A 15,223-nucleotide genomic window follows, 5' to 3' on the forward strand; every position below is an offset into this window, starting at 1 on the left:
AGTAGATGAAGTGGATGTGGGAAACAATTTGGAGAAATCGATTTGAGATCTGAGATATGTCGTACTTGCTTGTTGCAGTGGAGATGGCGGGTGCCTCCTGTCCGCCGACTCCTGATCTTGACCAGGATCCAGTCACAAATCGTCGAGTAACCTCCATGCTAAAAATATACTAGGAGAAACATCAGATATTCCATATAACAATCTGGGAACCAACTCTCAACATAACCCTAAGGATTGTGACTTCCTTGCTACTCGTATAGGTCATGTGCTTTCAGTAGTACGGGCCCATACTACCTTCCACACCTACCCATATTTGTCTCAAGTGTCATCTCAACGCCCTAAAACTATATGTACGCATGGCATGAACTCAATCCTCACACCTAGAGGAAGGATAATTATCTCATAATTAGTGGACTCATCCCAAACAACCCATCCATGAAACTTCCACCAACCCTGCAGCACTAGTTTATGCTAGCCATACATAACGCTGGACTCCATAGACTTTAGAATACCTGATCCTACCCTAAGCCCTTCATCAAACAAGAAAAAGAAATAAGGCCAAACCAAACATTCTCAGGCTATAAGATGTTAATTATGTATATTCGTCATGCACACACTAAGAAACTACATTAATGATGTCAATTTCATATAAGGAAAAACTCTAGGCTACTAGGCATCATATAATCAAGCAATTCTATCATGCAATTCCTGAAGATCCCTAGGCTGGTACAAACATGTTGTTCTAACATATCACAATATCAAATAACTGTATGGTATTTTAGGGTCTACTTACTGGCTTTGGCTGATCGTACCCTCTACATCCTCCTTGTGTATTTTGAAAACCTTTTAAAAATCGTTTTGAAAATCTTTTCTTTGATTTGATATTGGATTCACACGAATGTTCCTCCAATTGACTCAAACCAAGGCTCTGATACCAACTTGTAACATCCATAAAAATCATGCCAAATTTAAACTTTTTAAAACATTTAAAAATCCATAGTTATTACAAATCTGTTTTCAAATAGTCTATATCAAAGTCTCCCAGAAAAAAAATCACAACAAGTGAGGAGCTGTACGATCACGCCTTTGTCTTCTCGCGATCATCTGAGGAACCTGTAACCCAAAATGAAACTGTAATCCGAAATCTTAGTGAGTTCCCCCAAAATATCAATACACAACAAATAGCACATATAGAAATAACAGCATGTAATGGGTCCACACCTATATAGATTGGATTACCCCTAGGCGCACAGTGTGAGTCTGGCTTGCCTTCCGGGCCCATAGCTCACAACTGGTTTGCCACTGAGGCCACAGTACGAGTCTGGTATGCACTTCCCGGCCCTCAACTCATATTTGGAATGCTCCCGAGTCCTCAGTATGAGTCTAGCATGCCCTGCCCGACCCTCATCTCATATCTGGAATACTCTAGGGTTTTTTGGCTACCGCACTGAGCAGTAAAACCTCAACCCATCCCCTATAACATATTGACATATAACCTAACTAATGTGTATACAGATAATCATACAGTAACTCAAGTAGTCCTACAGATCTACCCACGGGTATAGCAACTAGCATGAAAAACTAATTCATACTCAATCGTAACACCAACTACTAGGATATCAACACCAACAAGCTGGCATTGGTGCCTTCGACCCCTTAGTATAGTGAGGATAACTCACCTCACAACTGTTGAATTGTAGTGATAAGGCGAACTCTCGAATCTCAGTCGCGAACTTCACCACCTATTCATCATAGAGCCACTTCCATAAATTTCTCATCTTAGTAAAATACCCCTATAAGTCAACTGGTCAACCCTTGGTCAAAGTCAAAGTCAATGGTTAAGGTCAACAATCCCTGTTGACCCAACTCGTCGAGTGCAGCTTACTGACTCATCGAGTCCTTCTTGAACTCAAGAAGTCATGAAGATCCCTAGTCGACTCGCCAAATTTACAGGAAACTCCTTGAGTTCATGTGTGTCCAAATGTCGTGAAAACCCTAACTGACTTGCTGAGTCATCCTGCTAACTCGCCGATTTCATGAAGAAACCCTTACATACAATCTTCATCGGACTCGCCGAGTTGGCCATTCAACTCGTCGAGTCCCTTCAGTCCTTTTTCCATTCAAACGATTCTAAGTTATTACGAAGCTCCATATTACAGATCAAGATTCCCAAGGCATTTTTATCACGTAAAGTTTCAAAATTTACGTACATGCAAGGCTCCAAAGGCTTAGAGTACCAAATCCAAGCTTATAATGGGGTTTAACTCAAAAGGGAAGGCCCATGCTTGCGAAATCTAGAAACTTTATAGCTATAGAGACCAAGATAAGTTCAAATCTAAATTTTCAACTTCAAATCCTAGCCCATACTCGAAAATTGTTCACCTAAATGCTAGAAAATCCCTAATCTTAAACATGAAGAGATCTAAAAGGAGAAAACTCAAGGTAACGACTTGTTACCTTCAAAATGATGCCAATAAGCAGAAGAGTCAGATCCACCAGCTCCCCTATGCTCCAATCCTCTTATACTTCAAGCCTTCTTCTTCCAAATCACTTCCCGAGCTTGAAAAATCACACAAAATGGAGAGCCCATGCGAATTAGGGTTTCAGTGCTCAAGGGGACGGTAAGGGGAGGCCAGGGAGGCTAATGATCCTTTAAATAGGGTGAAAAACTCTAGAAATTAGGGTTTCACCCGTTAGCTCGAACTCGTCGAGTTGGTCACTTAAAATTCGCGACCAAATTCGCTCCTACTGAACGAGTCAGGGCATCCAACTCGTCGAGTAGACCTTTGAAAATAGATAAAAGCCTAAAAATTTTATACCTGAGAATCGGGGTGTTACAATTCTACCCCAGTTGAACTACACTTCATCCTCGATGTCCGCTACGGTGAACAACTCCGGATAATGCTCTCGCACCTTAGCCTCCGGTTTCCAAATCCACTCAGATCCCCTCTAGTGCTCCCATTGTACCGTTACTAAAGGTACCTCCTTATTCTGTAGAACCTTCACTTTCCTTTCCATAATGTCTATCGGCCTCTCCATGTAATTCAGGTGCTCGTCGGCCTGTATGTCACCCAAGGACACCACCGCCTCCTCATCCAACACGCATTTTTGCAACTGGGACATGTGGTAAGTGTTGTGGATCGGACTAAGCTTCTCTGGAATCTCTAGTCTATATGTTACCTTGCCAAACCTAGCAATGATCCTGAATGGCCCAATGTATCGGGGACCCAATTTCCCCCTCTTCCTGAAGTGGATCACACCCTTCCAGGGTGAAACCTTCAGGAGTACCATGTCACCGACCTGAAACTCTAACTCAGATCGGTTTCGGTCGTCGTAACTCTTTTGTCGACTCTGTGTGGTCTGCAGCCGCTGTCTTATCTGTTGAATCCTCTCGGTAGTCTACAGAACCACCTTGGTCCGACCCATCACCCTGTGACCGACCTCCCCCCAACAGACTAGGTTATGACATCTCCATCCATACAACAGCTCATATGGTAGGCCACCAATACTGGAATGAAAGTTGTTGTTCTAGGAGAACTCCGCAAGGAGTAAGTAGGAGTCCTATCTCCCACCGAAGTCAATAACGCAAGCTCTCAACATATCATCAAGGGTATGTATGGTCTGCTCGCTATGGCCGTCTGTCTGTGGATGATAGGCTATGCTGAAGTGCAGACGCATGCCCAGTTCCTCGTGGAAGTTCTGCCAGAAACGGGAGGTGAACCGAACATCACGGTCTGAGACAATAGAGACCTGTACCCCATGGCAAGCAATGATCTCGCGGATATACAAGTTGGCCAGCTTCTTGGCCAAGGAACTCCCCCGTATCGCTAAAAATTGAGCGCTCTTGGTCAATCCGTGCACGATGACCCAAATAGCATCGAAGCCCTTTGTTCTCCATGACAAATTGGTGATGAAATCCATCGTTATATGTTCCCACTTCCACATGGGAATCTCCAGGGGCTGTAGCTGGCCAGGCAGCCTCTGATGCTCGGTCTTGACCATCCGACATGTCAAACACCTCTAAATATACCATGCAATCTCCCGCTTCATTCCTGGCCACCAGTAACTCAACCACAAATCCTGGTACATCTTGGTGGCCCCCGAGTGAATAGAGAAGTGACACTGATGAGCCTCCTCCAATACCGTCTGTATGAACCCACCAATCATCGGAACCTAGACCCGACTATAGCGGGTCAATATCCCCCCGACTATCCTGCACAAATTGGGTGTTCTCACCCCTAATCTTCTCCAACTTCCAATTCTCCTGCCGCATACCCTCCGTCTGAGCCTCCCTGATCAAACCCACAAGTGGAGAATCCATTGATATCCTCATACAAGTCGTAGGGGTAGATGATCCAGTTGACTTGCGACTCAAAGCATCCACAACTACGTTCTCTTTACCTAGGTAGTAAAGTATCTTGCAGTCGTAGTCCTTGACTACATCCAGCCATCTGCGCTGTCTCATGTTCAGGTTCGGATGATCCATGATGTGTCTCAGGCTCTTGTGGTCTGTATATATAGTACAGTGGACCCCTGATATGTGCATAATTAGCCATATGTTTAGTATAGATTTTTATTCATTTTTAGCTAATTATGTGCATAATATGGACAAAAGGTACTTAATAATGTCTAAATTATATTTTCAGTCCAGAAGACATGCTTGGAAGCAAAAAGGAATAAGGAGAAGCAATTAGAAGCTAAAGAATGAAGAAAAAGAAGAAAATCTGGAGCTACTCGGCGAGTCCATGAACCTACTCGGCGAGTTACAGAGAATATTCGCGAACAAAAGTCAAGAGTCCTTGCCGTACACGGATTTTTCACATCTACTCGGCGAGGTGGGCATCTACTCGCCGAGTTGACCCTGTTTTGTGATAAGTATAAATATAGAACCTTATTACGAATTGGGGACTTTTCTGGCTTTTTGGGAGATACACATGTGATTGAAGAACCCTTTGGAGACCTGAAGAACCCTAATCTTTGATCTTTAGAAGACTCAAGGCAAATTAGGTTATATTTTCCACTTAATCTTAAGATTGAATCATGACTAGCTTAGTTAAATTCATTTTTTAGCTTATTTCCATTGTAATCATGAGCTAAATTCGTGTTGTTTCTGTATAGGAAAAACCAAGTTACTCCTATGGTTTTATTATTACTTTTATTGATTGTTTATTGGTGATTTTATTAAATTAAGTTTGTTAAAGAACCTTATGCATTAACCATAACTATTTTCTGTTAATTGGAAGACAATTAAGCTACATGAACATCTCTTAGTTGTTAACCTCATATGTTTATGTGAACACTTCATCATATGCCTAGGACTAGTGAATATGAAACTAGGATTAATTAGAGAATGGGTAAATTAATGTGTGAGCTTGTTTGAGAAACCAACAAACAAGAGGTTAGTTGAATCACCAATTTGATTAACCAATTACAAATCTTATTTAATCCAAATAATTGAACTAGGGAGTTAATTAGTTTTAACAATTGGCCACTACTTGAATTGATTAATTTTCTAAGGGTTAGTAATAATGAGCATGAATCTAACCACTATAGTTGGTAACCAATAACAATTAATTTATCATTTTATTATACAAATAACCATAGGAGTGAATTGGTTGGACCTAAACAGAAACTCTTTATTAAATTTGGTGTTGGGTCAAAATATGGTTTATACTTTACTTTTCTAGGCTGTTGTATTTTACTGTAATATTTATGAATTTATGGTCGAGTTTACGGCTGAGTTTACGGCCGTAAACACCTTACGGCCGTAAACTCATTTACCGCCCATGTGTGTCTGGCCCATATTCAAGTATAAATAGAGGTGTTAGGGTGAAGAGTAGAGATTGATGAACCCTAGAGAGTTTACGGCCAGAGAGAAAGGAACGTTTGTGTGTGTGAATCTTGTGTAAGGAATTTCATTTATATCATTAATACATTAAAGATTCATAATATTCTTCTTCTCCTTCTCTTCTATTTTTATCTAACATCATCCGTTTGATTGGGATTCCGCACCATCAAATGGATCTGACTGATACACGGGCATTTTAGGGACTTACAATTGGTATCAGAGCCAAGTTGTATCAGTCAAAAGGTTTATTGTTTCATCCAAATATCGAATATTCTATGTTTACGGTCCAAGCTTACGGCCGTAAACACCGATTTCTTGGGCCGTAAACTCTATTTGGAGCATTATTTGATCTTATTTTCGAAATATTTTTGCGTTTTTGGATAGATCTCGCAAAAATAAAGGGGGTTTGTTCTTCGTGTTTTTCATAAAAAGGAGTTTTTGATCGAGTTTTGGAGCTTCAAAGTCGAAAAATCGCTATTTTTCATGTAATCTTGAAGGGTTTTCAGCCGGAGCTTACTACCGGAAACAGTTCACGGCCGGCGGCGGGGTTTGCATTTACGGCTAGGGTTTCCGGAGTTTGCGGCTCGGCTCGGCGGCTTGCGGATTGAACGTGTGCGGCTCGGCAGAACGACTCGTGATCGGCTAAAGATTCAGATCAGTCAGCGCTTCATTAAAAAAGGAAAGGACATGAGCAAATTTACGTCTGGCAAGGATCGAACCGGGGACCTCTAATTCTATGTCAACGCGCCTTACCATCTCGGCTAGCCAAGATCCTGTGATTTTCCTTCGAAAATTTAATCTTAACCTCTTCCAGTCGCATCCAACTTTCGCATTTTTGTCACTTTCTGCCCAAAAACTAAATCTCTTTTATTTTTAAATTCCATTTTCATTCAAAATAAAAAAATTATAATAAAATAATAAATAATAAAATAAATTAATTAATAATAATAATAATAAAATATTTAAATATATATATATATATATATATATATATATATATATATATATTATTTTTAACTTTTATTTTTGTTTTTTTATTTAAAATTTTGAGTTTGACTTTTGAGTTTAACTTTTTAAATTTGACTTTTAAGTTTGATTTTTGAGTTTAATTTTTTTTTAAATTTGACTTTCAAGGTTGACCTTTGACTTTAAAATTTTGAGTTTGACTTTCAAGTTTGACCTTTGACTTTAAGCTTTGACTTTCTCATTTGACTTTTAAATTTTCAAATTTAGCTTTTCAGTTTGACTTTTGAGTTTAATTTTTTAAAAATTTTGACTTCTAAAGTTGATTTAAAAAAAAAAGGGCATTTTAAGTTTGACTTTTAAATTTTATTTTATATTCTAGTTTTTTTTAATCGATTTTAAGGTCTACGAGGGAATTTGAAAACATAAAAGAGAGTCGTCAGGATATCTTAAGAAAAAATTTCAACATGTTTGATTATATCCCTGGAGAAACCCTGGAAGCTCAGTTGCAGCGATTTACTACACTTACTACTAAGATGAATATAGCCGGGATCTTCTTGACTAAGTCCGAGATCAACAAAAAGTTGTTGAATTCACTTCCAAAATCGTGGGACATGGACGTGGCTGACATCAAGAAGACAAAAGATCTCAATCGTCTTAGTCTGGCTGATATAATTGAAGAACTTAACGCTTTGAATTGTCGAAAAACAATGAGTTCAGCAAACCTTCCGGTCAATGAAGTTTCGTGTTCTCATTCATGTGAAGTTTCATGTTCTCAATCATGTGAAGATACGATTAAATTTCTTCGGGAACAAATTGATTTATTAAAAGGGGAAGTTGAGGACCTGAGATATAAAGGATATCAACTCAAGAAAGGACAGAAACCCCTGAAGGCTGAATTAGAAGCAAAAACCAAGGACTTTAGGAAACTTTAGGAAAACTACAGTAACAAATGTAAAAACTATGATTATGTAGTCAAACAAAATGCTGAGCTAGTGGCTGAAGTTGAATCTTTGAAAGGAAAGTTTGAAACCGCCAAACTTGATGTTAGAAAATATGATTTCTCAAGTGAGGTGGTTGCAAATATGATAGAACAAAGCATGTAGTTTAAAAGGAATCAACACAAGGGTCTAGGGTATGATAGTGTACCTCCTCCTTACAATCATAACTACACATCCATCCCTATGAAACAAGAAGAAATTGACAGGGAGGAACATCTTAAATACGGAAAACCAGCTGGATTTGTGTCAGGAGGGGTTATTAATGTTGAAAATACTGATGTTTCTGTTACATGTGCAGGAAAAGTAGCAGAGGATGAGAACAAGGAGAGTTCTTCTGAACAAACCAATAACTCCTTGAACTCTAAATCTGTTGCTTCGAACTCGGCTGCTTCTAACAAACCTGTCGTTGAGAAATATAGGCCTCCAATTCCAGCGCAACAAAGTGCCTGTTGTAAGTGTACATATGGGAACAACAAGAGACAAGGCAAGGATACGCCACCAGGGGTAGGAAGAAATAATTTCCCAGTGAAGAAAAGGACTTGTTTTCACTGTGGAACACCTGGACACATTGCCAGAAACTGTCCTAATCACGCATACGTTCCCTACTATGCACAAAGGTGGCAGAACACACCAAGAGGGAGATACTCCAAAAGAAACCCCTCAAGGTCACGTTCAGACAATGCTGATTGGAATGCGCAGAAGGCAAAGAATCAAAATCCCAAGGGCAAGAAAGGAATGGTGACCAAGAAGCCCAATCCAAGAGATGCTCTTGTGAAGCCAAGACCGGTTAGGTCAAAGTCATTTAGGTAGACGGCTTTAAGTTCCAAATCAAGTACTGAGCCACCCATAGGATCGAAAAAGAAATGGGTTAAACCCAACTACAAATGGGTTCCAAAGGCTCACTCTCCCAAAATTCCTAATGCTTCTAACGTTTCTACATCTTCTGTTTGTGATAAGCAGGATATGTCATGGGAGAGAGTATCATGCGTTGATGACAAAGGTCCACCCAGTTTCAAAATGGACTGGGTTCCAAAGACCAACTGATCCCGCTCTGTGTCGGAGCAGCTATGGAGGCATATCATCAGACTTCGGTTTGTTGGTAATGGCTGCTCCTGGCATATGAGTGGGGACATCTCTCAACTGTACAACATTCAGACCTTTGTTTGAGAGTATGTGTCCTTGCGGGAAAGGAAGAAAGGAAGGGATCACATGGGGTTAGTGCTTAACGACATGAAGAAGTTTCGGATCTGTTCTGAGATTACGTGTGCTGTTCTCAGACCTTCTGGATGCAAATTCAATCGGTGACTTACGGTTTGCGTTTTCTTCTCTAATACTCCTAAGTTTTTTCTTAACCTGATTCGCTTTAAAGACTAATTTTTGCTTTAGGATAGTTTAAATTTGCGCATTTATTTTCGTTTCTCTCCTGTGCACAAATTTAGGGGGAGAAATAAAAACAAAACAAAAATTAGAAAATTTTAATTTTAAAAAAAGAATATAAAAAAATCCAAAAACATTAGAAAATCAAAAAATCAAAAAATGTTGGTTATGAAATGTGCTTGAGGGAGATGTTTTGGGAAATGAAATTAGCAAGTGATAACAGGCAACCTGATTCTGCGTAACGTACCCGAAGTTGAAGGGTCTATGCTCTGACTTGATGCGTCGGTAGGCACGAAAATTTTTAAAATGGACTTGACTAGGGAGAGTTGAACTTAGGAAATTTATAGACTTGACAAACCTTGACCTAGTTAGATACATTCAGCATGACAATACGACGCTCGGATAGGTTGAGCAGGGAGATATATATAGGAATCTACTCGTCACATTAATTGAACCCGTACTTGGAACCGTGGTTTAACTTTTCCTCGATGTGCGGATTCTGTCCTTAATTCCGGTTGGATGGGGCGACTGGTAAATTCCGATAAATTAGGTCTGTAGAATATCATTTTCTTTCTTTCCGTCTGTTAGTCATATGTTGTCTCATTTGCGCGACCTCTAATCCGACCTGGTACACAACATATGCAACTCTATTTCTCTGCAGGATATATATATATATATATATATATATATATATATATATATATATATATATATATATATATATATATATATATATATATATATATGTGTGTGTGTGTGTATGTGTGTGTGTGTGAAATATATGTGTGAAATACTTCTCATCTGTTAGCCATATGTTGTCTCCTTTGCGCGACTTCTAATCCGACCTGGTACACAACATATGCAACCTTCTTCTTCTCAACCCCTCTGAAGTAGTTAGCAATAGAATTCTGAATCTCTTCTCTCTCTGAATGGTTGTCTGCTCACCCGGTGTAAGGAGTACTCTGGAAGTTCTTGATGGCTGGGGCATATCAGGAAGCGGGAAACACGTTCCAGTACACTTAAAATTGAACTCATACAGATTGTCTGTAGATCTCGCTGCTCAATTTAGGTGGACAACAATATCCCTAGTCGTCGTCAGATGAATGGACCTTAAGATATAGTATCTAAGAAATTAGGATCAGATGTAAATTTTAGGATTTTAAGTTCATCCTGTCTTATAACAAATAGTATGTCCTAAATCTGTCACAAATTTTTCGTGTTTAAGTGGACCACAATACCGACGATCGACCAGACAAAGATGTGAATATGAAAAGTACCGACAAGTGGATAAAGGCAGTCTAAAAACTTTGATCCCAAATCACTCTTAAAGTTAGATATCATTTTTATTTTTGTTAAATTTGTCATAGTTTCTTCTAATTTAAATATTAGGGGAGAACTAAAAGTTCAAAAAAAAAATCAAAAATAAAAAAATCAAAAATCAAAAAATCAAAAAATTAAAAATCCAAAAATAGTGTTATTTCTGTTTTATTTCTTGTTCAGAAAAATCAAAAAAAAAATCCAAAAATATTTTTGTTTCTTTTTGTTTTGTGTGCTAAGTTTTCTTTTAGTTTTGTTTTTGTCTTGAATAGTGATTTCAGGTATAGATAAGACTCATAGAGTTTGTGTTGAAGATTTCTGAGCCAAAGCCTCGTCCGTGAGCATCGAAGAATTCGCATTCGGAGGAGCAAGAAATGAAGATTATTCTTTCAACATTCAATCCTTCAACCCCAGAAGCAAGGTGAAGATGAAATTGAAGATTATGTGACGGATTGCATTGTAGCCTCCTCAATCAGTCTGCTGCTATCTTTGTACCTGCTGAAGTGATCCAGAAGATTTGTTCTCTCTGATATTCTCTCTGAAGATTCTCAAGCTGAAAGCGCTATCTTTCAAGAATCAGTACATCAAGCCTCCTCACCCAACGTGCGTTCAATGCTAAATTCTGAAGAAAACCTCAAGTGCTCAAGATGAAGTCATTCGTTGAAGATTCATATATTCATCCTGATGCTGTGAAGAAATTAAAGATAAATGCTGAAGCCAAGCTCTCATTAAAGATTGACAGCTACTTTTTAGGGGGAGCTTGTTGGGTCAATTAAGAAAAGAAAGCTATAAACCAAGGGGGAGATTGTTGGGTCAAAATATGGTTTATACTTTACTTTTCTAGACAGTTGTATTTTACTATAATATTTATGAATTTATGGTCGAGTTTACGGCTGAGTTTACGGCCGTAAACACCTTACGGCCGTAAACTCATTTATGGCCCATGTGTGTCCGGCCCATATTCAAGTATAAATAGAGGTGTTAGGGTGAGGAGTAGAGATTGATGAACCCTAGAGAGTTTACGGCCAGAGAGAAAGGAACGTTTGTGTGTGTGAATCTTGTGTAAGGAATTTCATTCATATCATTAATACATTAAAGATTCATAATATTCTTCTTCTCCTTCTCTTCTATTTTTATCTAACATCATCCGTTTGATTGGGATTCCGCACCATCAAACGGATCTGACTGATACACGGGCATTTTAGGGACTTACATTTGGTTTATTTTTACTTGTTTTTAGTTGTTTAGTTAATTACTTGTTAGTTGGTGTGTTCAAGTTTTTAGTCTTGTAAAACTAGAGAAAAACCCTTACTTTTATTACTTGTTTAGTTAAAGTTAGTTATTAGTTTAATTTCCGTTCCCTGAGTTCGACACCCTACTTATCCAACTATACCACTAAAAGACAGGTTCACTGCCTTTGTGTGCTAAATTTATATTTTAAAAGTAGGAATAAAACCAATGCATTTTACACACATCAAGTTTTTGGCGCCGTTGTCGAGGAACAGTTCAAAACTTAAATCTAATTCCTAATTTTATCGATCCTTTGTGTGAGTCTTTCTTGCACAAAGTTAATTTTTTTTAGTAATTCAGTAAGTAGGTTAGGTTTTAGAATTTATTAGTTTTTAGTAGTTTTTATTTAGTTTTATTTATTTTTGAGTTAAGACTTTCTACTCGTCGAGTGCACTCGACCCTACTCGGCGAGTACCCTGCTTTTTGACAATTTAATTTTTATTTTCGTTCAGTTTTACTTTTTGTTCTTTTTACGCGTTTTTCTTGTTTTATTGCAGGATTTTCATGACCAGAGGATCCAACACTCCACTGGTACCCCCTTTTGAAGACCTAGAATCCGCGTTGAGAAAGAACAAAGGCAAAGACGTTGAAAGCTCGAATACACCTAAGAAGTCGCCTTTGTCTAGCTTGAAGACTGTTTTTGGGAAGAAGAAGGGCAGCAAATCAGGAGCATCCGGCGCCTCTATAGCAAGCGAAGACCCGATCAAGGAGGACACCGAGTACGAAACCGAAGAAGAAGAAGAAGAAGAACCTACATTCGGGCACAACTCCGATTCCGGCGATGAATTACCTATTACCATGGCTAACATCGATGAAGTCCCCATGGGGGAATGGAAGAAGAGGATTTGCGATGATACTGGCCCGGGAGTTGTGCAACTCGTAATTCCCGCAACTGCTACTTTTGAGCTTAAGGGTCACATCCTTGGTCTACTTAAAGATATCCCCTTCACCGGAAAAGACCACGAAGATGCTTACAAACACTTGGATGAAGTTAATGATGTAGCTGATTATTTCAATGTTCCAAACGTGCCTCGGGAAACTCAGCTACTTCTCATGCTTCCGGTTACATTGAAGGGTGCTGCAAAGGATTGGCTCAAGTCACTTCCCCCCGGATCCATCACTACATGGGACAAGATGAAAGAAGAGTTCATTGATCAATTCTGCCCACCATCCAAGATATCTAAGCTAAAGAAAGCCATAGCCAACTTTGAACAACAAGCTAGAGAGTCACTTTATGAAGCTTGGGAGAGGTACAAGAAGAACTGATCGGATGGATTAACTGATTTTTCAGCAGTTCCTACAGTTGTGATGACATCTCTTGCATCTTTGGTGGTGCCAAACAGTTCGGCGCCTTGGCGATAGGGGCCGCACTTGGCACTAGGTTGATCCTAAAGTCGACTTGCCTCTCGAGAGGCACTCCGGGTAAATCCTCCGGAAACACGTCAGCAAACTCCTTGGCCACTGGGACCTCCGATACTGAACCCTGATCATTGAATCGTGTATCCACCACGTATGCTAAGTAACCCACACACCCGTACTGAATATATTTCCGCACCCTGGCGGCTGAACAAAACCCTGATCCCACTCTGGTGCCCTCACCATAGACAATCAGTTCTCCTCCACTTGGGGTTCAAACTACTACTCGCTGACCCTTGCAATCAATCATGCCATGGAAGCGACTAAGCCAGTCCATACCTACAATTACGCACACATCCCCCATGGGAATTAGAATTACGTCAATTGGGAAGGATACCCCGAAGATCTATAACATGCAACCCTGATAAACCGAAGAAGCGGAAACCCCGTGTTTGTTTGCGATAGACACTCGCAACGGAAACTCTAACTCTCCTACTGGCACACTGAACTCCCTACTAAATGTCTAAGAAACAAATGACTGAATCGCCCCCAAGTCGAATAACACTAGAGCAGGTAAGGAGTTCTCTAAAAACGTACCTGATCGTAGGCATAAACACATCAGCATAAAACATATATAATCAGTAGGATAAGGGATAGAAACATACCAGCAACCACATCGGGTTCTGCTCTGACCTCCTACGCTATAAGCTGGAAGGCGCGACCCTGAGCCCTCTGGGGCTCCGCTCGACCCTATCTCCTATCTGTAATCCTCAGTGTAGCTGGCTTGGGAGCCAGCACCGGCTTGGCAGCGAGCAGTGGACAGTTAGCCTTCAAGTGGCCAACCTGATCACAATTGTAACATAACATCATACTCGAAACCAGGGCGGGCTGGTGACAGTCATAATGCCCCTCCTTGCCACACTTGTGGCACCCACTACCTACTTGACAAACCACAGAATGACCCTTTCCGCACTTTCCACAAGTGTGACCCTGCTGACCTCCAGTCGTAAAATCAGCGACCTTGAGCTGCTTTAGCGTCGGCTACGCCTGGGCCGGGGCCCGACTCTTCTCTCTCAGCTGCAACTCAATCTCAAGCTCCCGCCTCCTGGTGGCCTCATGTAACTCCAGTAAGGTATCACATCGTTGGCTAGCAACAAACTAATGAATGTCAGTCTTGAGCATGCTCAGATAACGTGTCATCTGAGCCTGCTCAGAAGCAAACTACAGGTACAACATCGCCCTTTCTGTGAACATACGAGTGATCTTAATTACCGACTCACCATCCTGTCTCAACTCCAAAAACTCCTGAGTTGACCGTTCCCGCTCAACCCGTGGGACATAACGAGCGCGGAACATATCTCTGAATTACTCCCAAGTAACTGCAGCTCTCTGGTCATCATAATACGACCCAGTCATCAACCACCACGAGTCGTTTGCCACGGACCTCACTAGGTTCAGGGCACATCTGACCTTCTGGTCAGTAGGACATGAGCATGTGAAAAAACACCCCTCCACTTAAGATAGCCTCCTCATGGCTTTAATGGGGTCCTGAGTCCCATCAAAAGTAAGGGGCTTCGTGTTTTCAAAGTTCCGATAATAGAAAGCTGGACCAACTCCTACCCCTACCGCTGTTACATTCGTTGTGGCTGCTGCGACAGCCACCTTAGTGAGGGCTGCATAGTGATCATCATAGTACTCCACCATAACGGTCTTAATAGACCCAAAAATCTCAGGTAACTAAGCCCGGAACATTGCAGCCACCTCATTCTGCAGGATCTCACGAATCCTGGCATCCATCTCGTCTGGCCTCCTATGGCCGATAGTCTCGGGCACCATGGGTGCCTCCTGCCCGCTGACTACTGATCCTGACCAGGATCCAGTCACAAATCGTCGAGTAACCACGATGCTGAAAACATACCAAGAAAAACATCATATATTCCATATAACAATCTGGGAACCAACTCTCAACATAACCCTAGGGATTGTGACTTCCTTGCTACTCGTATGGGTCCTGTGTTTTCAGTAGTACGGGCCCATACTACCTTCCACACCTACCCATATTTGTCTCAAG

Source organism: Lactuca sativa, chromosome 4, assembly GCF_002870075.4.
Source record: "Lactuca sativa cultivar Salinas chromosome 4, Lsat_Salinas_v11, whole genome shotgun sequence".
Classification (NCBI taxonomy): domain Eukaryota; kingdom Viridiplantae; phylum Streptophyta; class Magnoliopsida; order Asterales; family Asteraceae; genus Lactuca; species Lactuca sativa.